The sequence below is a fragment of the Haematobia irritans genome, chromosome 2 (assembly GCF_050003625.1).
Source record: "Haematobia irritans isolate KBUSLIRL chromosome 2, ASM5000362v1, whole genome shotgun sequence".
In the NCBI taxonomy this organism is placed as follows: Eukaryota; Metazoa; Arthropoda; class Insecta; order Diptera; family Muscidae; genus Haematobia; species Haematobia irritans.
Genome location: NC_134398.1, coordinates 83,215,544 through 83,230,214, shown reverse-complemented (window position 1 = coordinate 83,230,214; position 14,671 = coordinate 83,215,544). Strand labels below are relative to the sequence as shown.

At 31.5% G+C, this 14,671-nt stretch overlaps 1 protein-coding gene and 1 long non-coding RNA gene across 3 annotated transcripts in view; one reads left to right on the top strand and one right to left on the bottom strand.

The window, feature by feature from the left end:
- LOC142225647 (dipeptidyl peptidase 4) overlaps nt 1-14,671 on the top strand; it is a 156,835-nt gene that overhangs the window by 34,596 nt on the left and 107,568 nt on the right. The window lies entirely within an intron of this gene.
- Nucleotides 2,296-2,617, bottom strand: LOC142225631 (uncharacterized). The gene is made up of 2 exons (XR_012719347.1): nt 2,552-2,617; nt 2,296-2,485 (listed from the first exon to the last, which is right to left on the bottom strand). It is a non-coding gene; the product is annotated as an uncharacterized LOC142225631 (long non-coding RNA).

Below are 14,671 nucleotides of genomic sequence, written 5' to 3'. Positions count from 1 at the left end.
ATTTGACCATAATACTCTTATTTATTAACCAATGTTACTCAAATTTAAAACTTTGAAGTAATAACCGGTCGTAGTTAGACTTACATGTAGCTCTTACATAAATATTTTTCCCAAGTTTTACAAATTTAATTGAGCGATTTCCTCTTTTTATACCCTAAACCACATACACTGTTAGAAAAATATGTTTTTCATATGTTCCGATATAAACAAAATGTGTTTCGGGCACAATTTTTAAACACAATATATTTAAGTGCCAGCATGTAATGTTCCTAAACTAACACTAAATGTTTGGCACACATATGTTAATATGTTAAAATATATTTTGTTTGGGGCATGAATGTTTCATAAAAATAATATGTTGAATGTAAACATATATAAATTTACAAATTTCGAGTAAACATATATATGTTTACAATTTCTGTGAAACGGTTGGATGTTTTTTCGGAAAACTGCTTTATGATAAGGCCACAAATTTGATATGCTTAAGTCTAAATATTATTTAATTTGAATATTAGAACGAGTATTCGAAGTAAAGAGAATAGACATTCGGAACCAAGAGCATAGAGATTTGAAAAAAAACAGCATGTGTTTTCGTCTTGAGAGGAGAATTTAATGTATGTGTGGACAAGTGTTTTGTTTATCATTTTGACATTATGGACACACATTTTTTAACGGCCTTAAAGGTAAAAATGAAATTAAGTACAAAACACGATAAGTTTTAAAGGCATTTAAAATGTTGTTAAATGCTAGTAAAAAACGGTCCACGTCTAAATAAATTTATGTGTACATTATAAAATTATTTATCTATGTTTATACTCTTCTTTTATTAGAGTTTTTGATTTTCTTCCAAAATTTCAAACTTTTATACCAAAAACAGTTTTTTGTTATAAAATTGTTATTTTTGCAAAAAAAAATAATAATATTTTATTCAAAAGCCATTTCGTTTATATCAAGCGCTGTTTCTGACTGTAAATCTTTAATAACCCACATTTCGAAGTTTCCTTATAAAAATTTAATATAGTATAAATGTCTAAATTACAAAAAAAATGGTTCGGTCGGAGCAGGAATTGAACCCACGACCCTTTGCATGCAAGGCAGACATGCTAACCACTGCTCCACGTGGCCAACAAATGTATGTTTCTTTTAAATAATGTTATGTTTGCATGGGCTCGTGGGCGCTGCAAACTATGCTATATAAATGTAACTTATAACGATAATTGTCTACTGGTGACTATAACTGCTACGTAGCCCAGTGGATAGTGTGTTTGCTTACAAACTGTATGGTCATCGGTTCGATTCTCCGTCCAGGCGAAAGGTAAAATTTAAAAAATTTATAAAATTGAATAATTTCTTCAACATTATTTGTATTACAGAAAAAGGCACCAAGAACTAAAAATTTCGTGGAAGTGAAAATTATGTTAGGGAATGAGCACAATCTGCTTTGGGGAAAGTTCTTCCAAGCATATAATATTGTTGGGCTCAAAATGCTTCCAAACATATAATATGTTCACATAAAACAAACATATTAATGTTTCGGCAGCATCCAATAATATATGTGCTTCCTGCAAAATATGTTTGGAACATATGTTAGAGAAGCGATTTTTGTTGAGGGTGTAGTGGTTAGGGTATAATAACTTTGATCTGCCAAAAAATGTGCCTACCAGAAATATTGATTTTAGACCCCGTCCGTCTGTCTGTCTGACCATGTATTTCAAAAACAATCAAAAACAAATTATATGTACAATATATTACACAATATACGTTAGATGTGTAGTAGGAAATATGAATATGTTTATTATTTTAATTGGTTTAAAGCTGAAAATGAGTTAATGGTGATTTGGTAATCGCGGACATTTTTGCAAGTTAATGCTGAAGAATTTTTACTGGAATAAAACGAAAACAGACCTATTGTTGTTTATATCTTGTCAATGTATGTATTTCAAATTCCATTCGTATTCTGTAGATTTGGTTTTATCGCGCTCATACACCCTCACAAAAAATCGCTTGTGTAACATATACTCCCAAACATATTTTGCTTCAAGCATATACATTTTTGGGTATTGCCCAAACATTTATATGTTTGATCTCTTCCAATATATAATATGTTTGAAAGCATATTAGTCTAAACAATATATGTTTGGGTAGTCTAAGTTCCAAACATTTTGTATTTTTGCATCCAAATTCAATAATGTTGTCTTCCAAAAAACAATATGTTATTATGTGAACATATAATATGTTTGGAAGCATTTTGGACCCAAAAATTTTATATGCTTAAAAAAATTCTCCCAAACAATATTGTGCTCAAAATTTTATTTATTTATTTATATATTTACAATCATAATGAATTATGAAAATAAACAGGTAATATAGGTGCTAACAACATAGGTTTTCGACCTGAATGCTCAAAATTTTGTTTCTGCCCAATTGTATATTCCCCCACATCTTTCTCACTTCCACGAGATTTTTTAGTTCTTAGCACCTTTTTCTGTAATACAAACATTGTAGAAGAAATTATTCAATTGTATGATTTTTTATTTTATTTTAATTTTACCTTTTGCCGGACGGGGATTCGAACAGCGGACCACACAGTTTGTAAGGATCAAAGAAGTAGTTGATCAATTGCCCACAAGCAACAACCACCAACTTAATTCAATATCGCTCCCTGTTAAATAGCGCTCCAAGCTACTAAACACATATATGTTTATAGGCTATTTCTAAATTAATATATGTTTGCAACCAAGCATATTATATTTACAAACATCTTATGTCCCAAACATAATATGTTCTAACATATTAACATATATGTCCCAAACATGTTATGCTAGTTTATGAACATTATATGCTTGCACTCAAAAATATTGTGTTTAAAAATTTGTGTTCCAAACATATAATGTTTATAACCAAACATATGAAAAACAGTCTTTTTCATCCGTGTAGCAATCATTTGATCTTATCAATTTAAGAATTCTTTACAAAACTTTTCATCTATTTTTTTTTAAACATTTTTTTAATAAAACTATTTATTTTTGAAAAAATAAAATAATAAAAATACATCTCCTTTATTAAATTGAGAATATTATAAGATAGCATAATAAGGACACCATAAACGAGTCAACAACAACAAAGTGATTGAGCGAATTTATTGGTTAGATTTATTGGTTAGACAGGAATTATTGTTAAAGTTTTAATTACAAAACCTTATTCTGGCAGCAAGGGCTAGCTAAAGATTTAGTTTTGACCCTATTTCAAGAGAAAATAAAAATGGCTAAACCCCACTAAAAGGGTTATGTAAAAAAGCTAAATGCATTTTTCCCACTAAAAGCCTGATCTAGCGGGAAAAAATCCAAATTGGCAACGCTGACACGCGTGGACATGTACTGAAAAAAATATTGTCGTGAGGCCAAAGATTTCATGTCCTTAAAATACGAATGCAAATTTTGCTTAGCGTAGAAGACACATTTCCCTAATATAAAGTTTTTTTACTTGTCCAAAAGTCGATAAACTTTTTAATGAAGTCGTGTTGTCCTTATAGATAAGTGATTGGACTTAAAAATGGATATCATAACATGAAAGAACAATTTTTTGGGTTAAGGTCAATTTGACTTTAATAATTCAGAAAAATTCTTTAAACTTAATGAAATTGTCTTTAAATTTGTTGTCTTTTTGCATCTTGACTACAAAGCAAAAAATCGTTCAAAAATAGGACACGTTTTCCAACACTTTATTTTAAAGACGTTTTTTGCTTTAAACATAGCATAATTTCTACTGGAAGTCGTGTCTGAATTTCGAAAATAAAGTTGTCGTTAACTTGTTTTTAAAGGACTTTGATAGCATATGAAAAAAAAGCTGAAAAAGCGAAAAATTAAAATGTGCTTCCTAGAGTCAAGTATACAAAACCCAAATTTAAAAGAGAATTGTGTCTTAAAAGTTTCATTACTTAAATTCTCCGCTTCTTAGGCTTGGAATCAATACCAAAATTGTTAAAGTAAAGACAACATCTTTGCAATCGGGCATGCTTTTTTCAGTGTGGTTAAAGTAAAAACAAAATCTTTGGAACCGGGCATGCTTTTTTTCAGTGTGGTGAGGGCATTACTATGGTCACCTAACTGCACTGAAATAAAAGAGCGAACCTATTTTAACTAAACTGTATCACAAACACTGACATCACATCGTTATTACAAAAAAAAAAAAAAAAACTATACATACAGTAAGGGACAAAATTGTTCATGAAATACAAGTTTTTAAGAAAATGTAGCAAAACTTTTTATTTTATTCATTCATCGTTATCCTGTATAAAGGTGTCGTTTTGTCCTGGTTCCAAGCCAAATATGAGTCTTCAAGAATGGTGACGAACGAAAAATACTGTTTTCCATATGTTTGGGTATAGGTTTGGTTAGGTGGCAGCCCGATGTATCAGGCTCACTTAGACTATTCAGTCCATTGTGATACCACATTGGTGAACTTCTCTCTTATCACTGAGTGCTGCCCGATTCCATGTTAAGCTCAATGACAAGGGACCTCCTTTTTATAGCCGAGTCCGTAAGGCGTTCCACATTGCAGTGAAACCACTTAGAGAAGCTTTGAACCCCTCAGAAATGTCACCAGCATTGCTGAGGTGGGATAATCCACGGCTGAAAAACTTTTTGGTGTTCGGTCGAAGCAGGAATCGAACCCACGACCTTGTGTATACAAGGCGGGCATGCTAATTATTGCACCACGTTTGCTCCCAATTTGAGTTTTGCGCACTTGGTTGTAGGTAACAACTTTTAATTTATAGTTTTTTCAGCTTTTTTCTTCATGTGCTACCAAAGTTCTTTAAAACTGTGTTAACGACATCTTAAATTTCCAAATTCAGACTCGACAGACATTTCAGACAGACATTTCTCTATGTTTTAAGTAAAAATAAAGTGTTGAAAGATATCTGCCATTTTCAAACTCTTTTTTGCTTTCTAATCCAGATACAAGAAATCAACAAATTCAAAGACTATTTTATAAATTTTGAAGGAGCTTTCAGAAATATCAAAGCCACTTTGACTTTATTCAACCAAAATTTTCTCTCGTGTTAACATACCCATTTTAAAGCAAAACCACTTAATTATAAAGACAAAACGACTTCATTGAAAATTTTATCAACTTTTTAACAAAGAAAAAACTTTACATCAGGGAAATGGGTCTTCTATGCTGAGCAAACTTCGCATTCGTATTTTAAGGTCACGAAATCTTTGGCCTCACAACAATATTGTTGGATCATCCCCAATGAATTTTACATGGGATTGTCATTCGACGGAATTATTTTGTTTTTTGGCTTCTTTGCATTGCTTTAGAAGTTGTGTTTTGGAAGTTCATTTGAATGAATAAATTTAAAAAACTAAAAAATATTTTTGTTACCAATTTCACATTGTATAATTATCAATACTTTTACTACACTTTATTTTATTAATATCTAAGTTGTACAATTTGAATAACTGTTCTTCGTTCTTGCCGGGGGTTGAACCTGGGTCTGTTGGCACAATAAAAGAGCGACTTAGCAGACTCAGCGACAAAGGTAATTGAACACGATGCATCGAAGCTTTAATTCAAATGTTTGTGATAGAATCGTAATATGACATCAAGTCTTAACATTCTGACGACGCACACAGGGTTAGAATAGCCTGTTTTCTTGGATTAATTAAAAAAACAAAAATTAAGTAGCGTTAAAATTTTTTGCACACGGTTACAGTATATAAAATTCTACATCATTTGTCGTTAAAATAAATGTCACAAGTGGTCTGGTGTTTTTGTAGTGAAACTTCAAAGTCAAACTTCATAGAAATTTTTGTGCAAAATAGGCTGCAAACAGTGAAAACGTTCCCGTTGAAAATGTTATTTATTTTAAAACGTATTGTAAAAGTTAAACATTTTTCAATGGAACCATCAATTTCAGGTTATTTTGCAAATACGTCGTTAACATTTGTGTCTCAAATTATGTGTGGAAGTGATTTAGATGTAGTTATTTATATTGAAAATGCCAAAAAATTAATATTTTTATATTTTAAATGGATAAATAGTTATTATTCGTCCACATTCGTCTCATAATTTGTAATTTATATTAAAGAGGACATAAATCTGTGTTATATTGCAAAATTTTACGCTGCCCTTTTGTGCTTTTTAGAAGCCATGCATTGTTTAATACAAGTGTTGCAGCGGTCAAACTAGCTAAAAGTCACATTGATATCGCGACTGGTGCTGTTGTTGTGTTTTGTTGTTTTTCATGATACTTTTTCTATTTATTTGTGCTCTTCTTTTTCGTATATTAATGTTGTTATTTTTGTTGCTTTTAATAATATTCTTTGTTACAATAATATTTTGTTTTTGTTTATTTTAATAATAATCTTTGTTTTGACAAATAGTGATTGCCAGAGGAGGCAATTGATTTAATTGTACCTGCAGCTCCGAACAAGAACTATTTCAGTGATGTTGAAGTTGCTGATGCTGCGGATGATGATAATGATGATAACGATAATGATGATAATGATGATGATGTGGATGATTAACTTTAATATGTATAAAATGCAATGTTTAAGTTCTCATACTGTACTCCTTGCACTATATACCTACACTGATATTTGGGATTACTTAATAAAATTATACTCAAATATACTTAGAAAACATTTTTTTTAAACTTATTTTAATGGTATTAACTGATAAATAAAGAAAAATTATCCTAAAATAGCTTCCCTGATTTGATCCAAGAAAACATGCTACTCTAACCCACTGTGCGACGACTCAAATCCCCGTGGGGATAAAATTTTAAATTTTATTGTTTTGTTTTACTTTCTACACTTTTTTGCGATATTTAATTGTCCAAAATTTAAATTTTGGCTTTAAACGGTCAAAAAGCGTATTTCCTACGTCTGGTCCAGAAGAATTTCAAAGGAAAGGGGAAAAAATTGATGGAGAATCCCGGGGTGCTCTTAAAAAGAAATGTTTCCAATGTTTGCAATTTCGAACTCTAATTTTTTTTCTTCAAACTACGAAATTTTCTTTAACAAGTGAAAAAAAAAACAATTATATCCAATACATTTTCTTGAATTTGTGAAATCGGCCTTAGTATGTTAATTTCCTTTCAATAAACCAAAATTTTCCTTCCTGGTAGGTTCGCTGAGTGCGGCAAGACATTTAAGAGACGCATCGATGCAAACTACATGGCATTATGTAGGCAGAGCCATCTATTGGTTCAGTTTTGTAGTGACAAAATTGTACTGTTTGGTTTGTGTATGAATTTTGAGTTTTTGTGTTATTTTTTAGTGGCTGTGTTGGTCTAAATTCAGATTTGCTCTTCTATGTGTAAGGCATGCAGGCATGTACGTTCCGTGTGATACGCCAGTATTGTTGTTTTTGGCTTGGTAGTTGGTTCGAAAAGTCCTTCCTTCCTAATTGATTAACATATCGCATAATCTGTTCTACAAGGATACAACATGAATATCTTATATAGGCACACGCACACACACACCTATACACGCTTACCATCATATAAAATATATATTGGCACATAAGAGTGGCTCCAAAGGATGTCCTAATAATTCATTCATTGTGTGAGTGTATGCGTGGTTCCTTTACACGAACGAAAACAATATTGGTGATAATACACGTTATGGCTTTGGACCACTTGGCCGACTTTCTTTCACCTTTTGTTGAAGGCGCATTTTTCAATCCTCCGCAACCACCCCTCCGATTTTCCAGGCCATTATACAAAAGATGTGAGTAGGCCAGATGTTGTCCCGGCACTTCTATTTCCATGCCATTGTGATTGGTGAACACATGCTGGGTATCCTCCAGATTAATTAAATCATTCGATTTTGGATGTAATAAGGAGTTCAAGTGGGCCATTTGTATGGACTGGCCACTGTTGTACGTAGAGCAACTACTTAATCTACCAAGTGGTGGAGGTTATTGGACTGGTAAGGTTTTAGGGAGTGTTACGTAAATGTTGCGAAAACATAGTTTCTACGTTTTTATCAGTTGTTCTTGTTTTTCAATTCTTGGCTGGAACATAAGTGGGAGAAAAGACAAAAAACAAACAGATAGACATTGCCGTCTGACTGACAAGTGGCGTGGCAAAAGTAATTTACCATTGCGCAAAAGTTATAAAACAAATTCATTACCAGCCATCAAACACCCGCAAGTATCTGTTCCAGTAGCTTAGGGGAGGTATGGCAAATTTTAATCATTGGAGATCATTGAGATTGCTTCCGTAGTTTAGTGAATTGGCTCATTTTGCTGTGGAGAGGGGAGACTTTTCATTATTGACTCACACATATCGCGTGATAAATGATGTCAGTGATGATAACTCGTCACACTCCGAATAGTTAATATAAAAGTGTACACTGGGTAGAAATGTATAGGAAGTCTTTCAATATTCGGAACATCTACAATGTTTTCTGATTAAATCACTCAACTAATTAATTTTTTTAATTGAAGATTCTCTAATCACGATGGTTATAGTATGGCATACTTGATTAAAAAATGTTTGATTAAAGAAAATGTCAGTAAAATGGAGCTGACGGCATTTTAATCATCGTTATATTTATGAATTTGTTTCGTTGACTCAATTTTAATAATTTCGTTGATAGAACGAATTTTTTTTCTACCATTGTTGATGCTTTTTTTTTAATTGATGCAATTAAAAACATAATTGATTTTAATCGCAAAATCAATTACATAGTTGAAAGTCACTTCCGTTTCCAATTAATATTTGACGGATTAAATTAAAAAGTTTATTATTTCTCCTTTAGATGAAGTAATTTTCTTTTAGTTTTATAAGAGCACATGCGATTTAGCACTTTCTTATGTGCTTTCTGATCATAATTATGAACCAATGCATACTATAGTGCACACAAAAATTTTTTTTCTGATTCAATCACGAAATTAATTGATCCAATTAATTTTTTAATTGAAATGTCTTCAATCACAGAAATGATAGTTAAAAAATTAATTGACAGTCAATTAAAAAATTAATTGATCCAATTAAATATTTAATTGATACTATTAATTTGTGTGATTGATTTTTATTTCAATCAAAAAATTTGTTGAATCAATAAAATTTTTAATTGAATATTTTTTAAAACTCAATTAAGATTTTAATTGGAAAAATTGTCGTGAAAATTTTTTCTGTGTGAGTGCATAGAAATTATATTTTTTCTGAACAACATTTTCAATTGGAAAACTATTTTTATACCCTTCACCACTACTGTGGTACAGGGTATAATAAGTTTGTGCATTTGTATGTAACGCCAAGAAATAATAGTCATAGACCCATCTTTTAGTATACCGATCGGCTTAGAATTAAATTCTGAGTCGATTTAGCAATGTCCGTCTGTCTGTCTGTCCGTCCGTCCGTCTGTCTGTATATGTAATTTTGTGCACAAAGTACAGCTCGCAATTTAAGTCCGATCGTCCTCAATTTTGGCATGGGGCCTTTCTTCGGTCAAAGACAATCGCTATTGATTTTGGTTCAGATTTAGATATAGCTGCCATATATATTTATCACCGATTCGATCATAATTTACGTATTTATGAACCGATCTTCTTCAAATTTCGTACATCTGAATGTTTTGTCGGTCACGTAAAACCTGCAAAACATCAGCTAAATCGGTTCAGATTTAGATATAGCTCCCATATATATCTTTCGTCCGATTTGCACTTATATGGCTTCAAAAGCCATAATTTTGCCCTGATTTGATTTAAAATTTGCACAAAGTGTACGTTTTATAATATGGTTAACTGTGCCAAATTTGGTTGAGATCGTTTAGATTTAGATATAGCTCCCATATATACCTTTCGTCTGATTTGGACGTATATGGCCTCAAAAGCCAGAATTTTACCCTGATTTGCTTCAAATTTAGCACAAGGAGTACGTTTAATAATGTTGTTAACTGTGCCAAATTTGGTTAAAATCGGCTCAGATTTAGATATAGCTCCCATATATATCTTTCGTCCGATTTGCACTTATATGGCTTCAAAAGCCAGAATTTTGCTCTGATTTGATTCAAAATTTGCACAAAGTGTACGTTTAATAATATGGTTAACTGTGCCAAATTTGGTTGAAATCGGTTCAGATTTAGATATACCTTTCGTCCGATTTGAACTTATATGGCCTCAAAAGCCAAATTTTGTCCGATTGGCACAAAAGCCAGAGTTGAAGCCTGATTTGCTTCAAATTTTGTAAATATACGCCAGAGTTAAGTAGAATGTTTCATATTTTAGACCCGTTTTCAATGGGAGTTTCCTTCAGTTGACTCGATAGTTTCCATATTTAATATGCTTTTTGATCTAATTGGTTCAGATTTCGTAGTCATATTTCACACTGTAATACCACACTTTCCACAAAACGGTCGAGTTTTAAATAAACTAGGCCAAATAATATATCACAACCCACAATTGACCACATATAATGCCGAGATTTAACCAATATCCTTGTAAAAGCGCCACTGTAGCAACATTTTTAAATATTACTTAAATTTTCCTTTATCTCGAATACGTATTTCTGGCTCGATAAATCGTAAATATTATTTCCTACAATTGCATTAAAATTGCGCTAGCTTTATATTTCCCATATTTTGTAACTAACATTGTGTTTCATCCCAGGGTGTTAGCCGATTTAAATTTTAATTCTAGAGATTTTATAGAAGTACAAAAAATTGTCTCCATATTGTATATAAATATTTCTAATAAAAACCTTCATAATAACTCCCAACAAATTTGAAGGAGCTGAAATGGGAACACAAATTTTTGGTCTACATAGTGGTGAAGGGTATAATATAGTCGGCCCCGCCCGACTTTAGACTTTACTTACTTGTTATATCATAATTTTATTTTAATAATATTAAAAATTTCCAAAGATTTTCTTAACCAATTTAATTTGATCAAAAAATTATATTGTATCACTTAATTGTTAACGGCCATTTTCATAAAGCTTCGTTAGGCTTTAAGTGCCAGTTAACAGCAAATAAAATAGTGGTATTAAAGTCCCTAAAAGTTGTGTTTGAATTTCGAAGTTAAAGTTTGAAATAAAGTCTACGTGTTTTTTGATGCTTTTTAGCTTTATAGACAAGCTACAAAAATCATTAAATTTATCCCTAACTTTGTACATCGTCATTTTGATTTCGACATATATCAAGCCCCTGCTAAACTATCTTTATCACTATCGATAGTATCGATAGTTTTATTTTTAAGGTACCATCGATATTTATTTTCCGATAGCGATACTATCTAAGAAACCCAGACGACTATGAAAATACCGGCGATGCTACATACTACAGTAGGTAAAAATAAACCAAAATTGAATGTCTAACGACTTATTCCTTTAAAAACGAATTTGCTTTGCACGAAATTTTAGGAAACCTACAATTCAAATTCAGAACATAAATTATTCCTGATTGTGTTCTAATTGCAATGCTATTCATCGGGATGTCGGTGAAAAACCTTGGGCTTTACGTTTTGTTTTGCATACCAGTATCCACTGATCTAAAAGGATGTTCAGCAAAGTTAGATCCACCATTTCTAAGAAGGTCCTATTTGAAAAATCCGATAGTTTGTTTTAAAACTATCGAAAATATCGAATGGTGCGACTATCGATAGTTTTGCAGCTCGGCTTTAAATAGTTAAATTAGTATAAATTAACATCGTAATTTTCCCAATCGACAAAATCTCAGTTTAGATTGAAAATACTATTAAGCGTCGTCATTTTGACGAAGGATGACAGTCGATTTCAATAATACTGACGATTTGTACTCAATATCTTAGGACAAGTTGATCTCAATGCAATAGAATTTTCTTTTAAGGTAAATGCTATGTTCCGTGTTCTACCTGAAAACCCACTTGTTTTTGCGGTTACGCTTTTGAATCAATTAATTTAAAAATATTTCGCTTTGGATTTTTTCCATCCACAATTTGACCAGACTTAATCAGGCCTGTTCCCATAATCGTAATCGCAAAAATTTGCGATTTCTTCAATTTGACTTGTTCCGGTCATCGCAAAAATTTTCCGATTTCAAATCGATGAGGGTTGCCTCTGCGAATTCAAAATAAATTAATCAATTTTTCAAAGATATTGTGAACATGCTTAACAACAAATTGCTATATGTCTTGGCAGTAAATCAAAAATATAAAATATCGAAATAATGTACTTGTAAAGTAATAATGGCGTATATTTTGGAGCGACCCATTTTGACACAATCTACTGAAGGGAAGTTTTGCGATTCGCATATCGTGTTCCAAATATTACGATTTTATTTCGAAACTGGTGAGAATGGATCTCAATGCAACACTGAGTAGCGTGGCGCCATAAATGTTTTGTAATTTTGCTAATTTTCGCTAATTTTGCGGCGTCGATGTATTTCGAAATAGGCAATTGCATTCAAAAAAGTCATTCCTTGTAACTTACAGATTCATTTATAGTTTTCTTAAAAAAAAAAAAATGCTGGACTAAAATGTTTTTTCTTTAACAGCTGATTTTAACAGCTATGTTTCGGAATTGAAATGTTGCGATTTTCAATTCCATACACTTTCGCGCGATTTCCAGAACAAGCGATTATAAATCGCACGATTTTATTTTCGATATAAATCGCAAAATTTTGTGAAATTGGGAACAGGCCTGAATAAAACATAAACGTCTTCATATATATTTGTGCACTTATAATTTAGTGTTTTGGTAGAAAAACAGAACATAGTACACCCAAAAAAAAGTGAACCCACCGTGGAAGAAAATGTAGGTTTATTTTAGAAAATTTTAATTAAAATAGTTTTCTAATTGCAACATGTTATAAATAAGTTAATTCTTTTTGTCAAACTGAAGAAATTTTTTAAAAAATAATTAACTTTTTTCTGTTGTTTAAGAAAATTTCATATGTTGAAAGAAAAAATTGGATTTAAAAATTGTTAAAATGTCTTTAGCGCTGTACGAAGTTCAAGACAGGTACAATTTTACTCATGTGAGAGACTTATGTACTCAATTTAAGCAAACTTCTACCATTTTAGGAAAATATGAACGACTTTATTTTGTAGTAAAATTCTGCACTATATTTGTATACAACTTTTTTTCTTATTTTTAGTTCACATCATTAAAGTTAGCAAAAAATTATTCAAATAAGGAACATTTACTCATATTACATAAAATTTAACTAAAATCAACTAATCTTCATGAACTAAAATAAAGTTCAGTTGGCATTAGAGCCCCCTCTTTCTGGGTGCACTCATCTTTATGTAAAAATAAATTCGAACCTCCTAACTGTAAAGATAAAATACCTTTATTGTAAAGTTTATCGACGTTTGGTCAAAAAGAAAAACTTTTTGTCAGAGAAATGCGTCTTCTATAGTAAGCATTCATATTTTAAGAACACGAAATCGTACAATACAATATTTTTTCTGTGTACTTTAGAGTTTTGATGGAAAAGCCTAACACAGTACCCAAACTCGACAAAATCGAATAGACGTGATGTAGATCTTTTTAGATCAAGCCCGAAGTCTGTCGGACGGGCTTGATCAACTCAGGATGTGATTCTGGGTCTATCGGTGTATATTTCAGGTAGGCACATTTCTTGGTAGATCCAAGTTATTATACCCTGACCACAATGTCGTTTAGGATATAAAAATTGATAAGCATAAAAACTACAATTGGTGAAACATCTTTCTATTTATTTACATATAAATTTCTAATCATAATACCCTAAACCACATCAGAGATGGTCCGAATAGCAATATTTTGGGTTTTCTACTGTCAAACAGTTGTAAACGTCGATAATGTCATATAAAACGTAAAAACGTAGTAAATGTCAAAAATACATACGGGTTCCTTATATTTGTTTTCAAAAGCACTTTTTATTAAACTAAGACATGAAAACGTCATATTGAAATATTTTAGATTTTTTTTTTATAATAATAATATTTTTAATTTTTTATTCAAAAGCAAATTGAATGATTTGCAGGCATGTGAAAAACGACTGAATGCTTCTTTCAAATTGCAAAAATCAGACAAACCTACAACAAATTTCTAAAGAACCCCGATTTTAATATAATTATGTCAAATTCAAATGGCAATAGTACGCCTATAAAATTTGACACAAAGGTTGCCTTTTGACTCGGTTCTGGCCGATATTTTACTTAAAAGGCATTCGAAAATAAAAAAAATAAAAATAAAAAGTAAGACATAAATGCTTCTAAAAACTTATACTAACTAACTGTTATACAAATTTTATATTGCCAAAAACAAAGGATTTTACGAAGGTTTACAACCTTACAGTTTACGACAGACCATCTCTGAACCACATAGTGGTCAGGGTAAAATAATTTTGATCTGCCAAAAAAATTGCCAGAAATATTGATTTTAGACCCCATAAAATATATACCGATGGACTCAGAATCACCACCTGAGTCGAGCTAGCCCTCCGTTTGCAATTATTAACTGATATGCGAGGTGTTTTTGGCACAAGAACAAACGCTATTGAATGTGAAAAAATCATCACATTTAGATATAGCTCCCATTATATGTATCTCCCGATTTCGGTAAATGGGGTCAGATTGAGCGTTTTTACTAACCGATCGGTGTCAAATTTGGCAAAACGTAATTTTATTCACTGCCTTTCATATATATGTATGTATCGCCCGATTTGCCCAAATTTTATCATGAACCCTT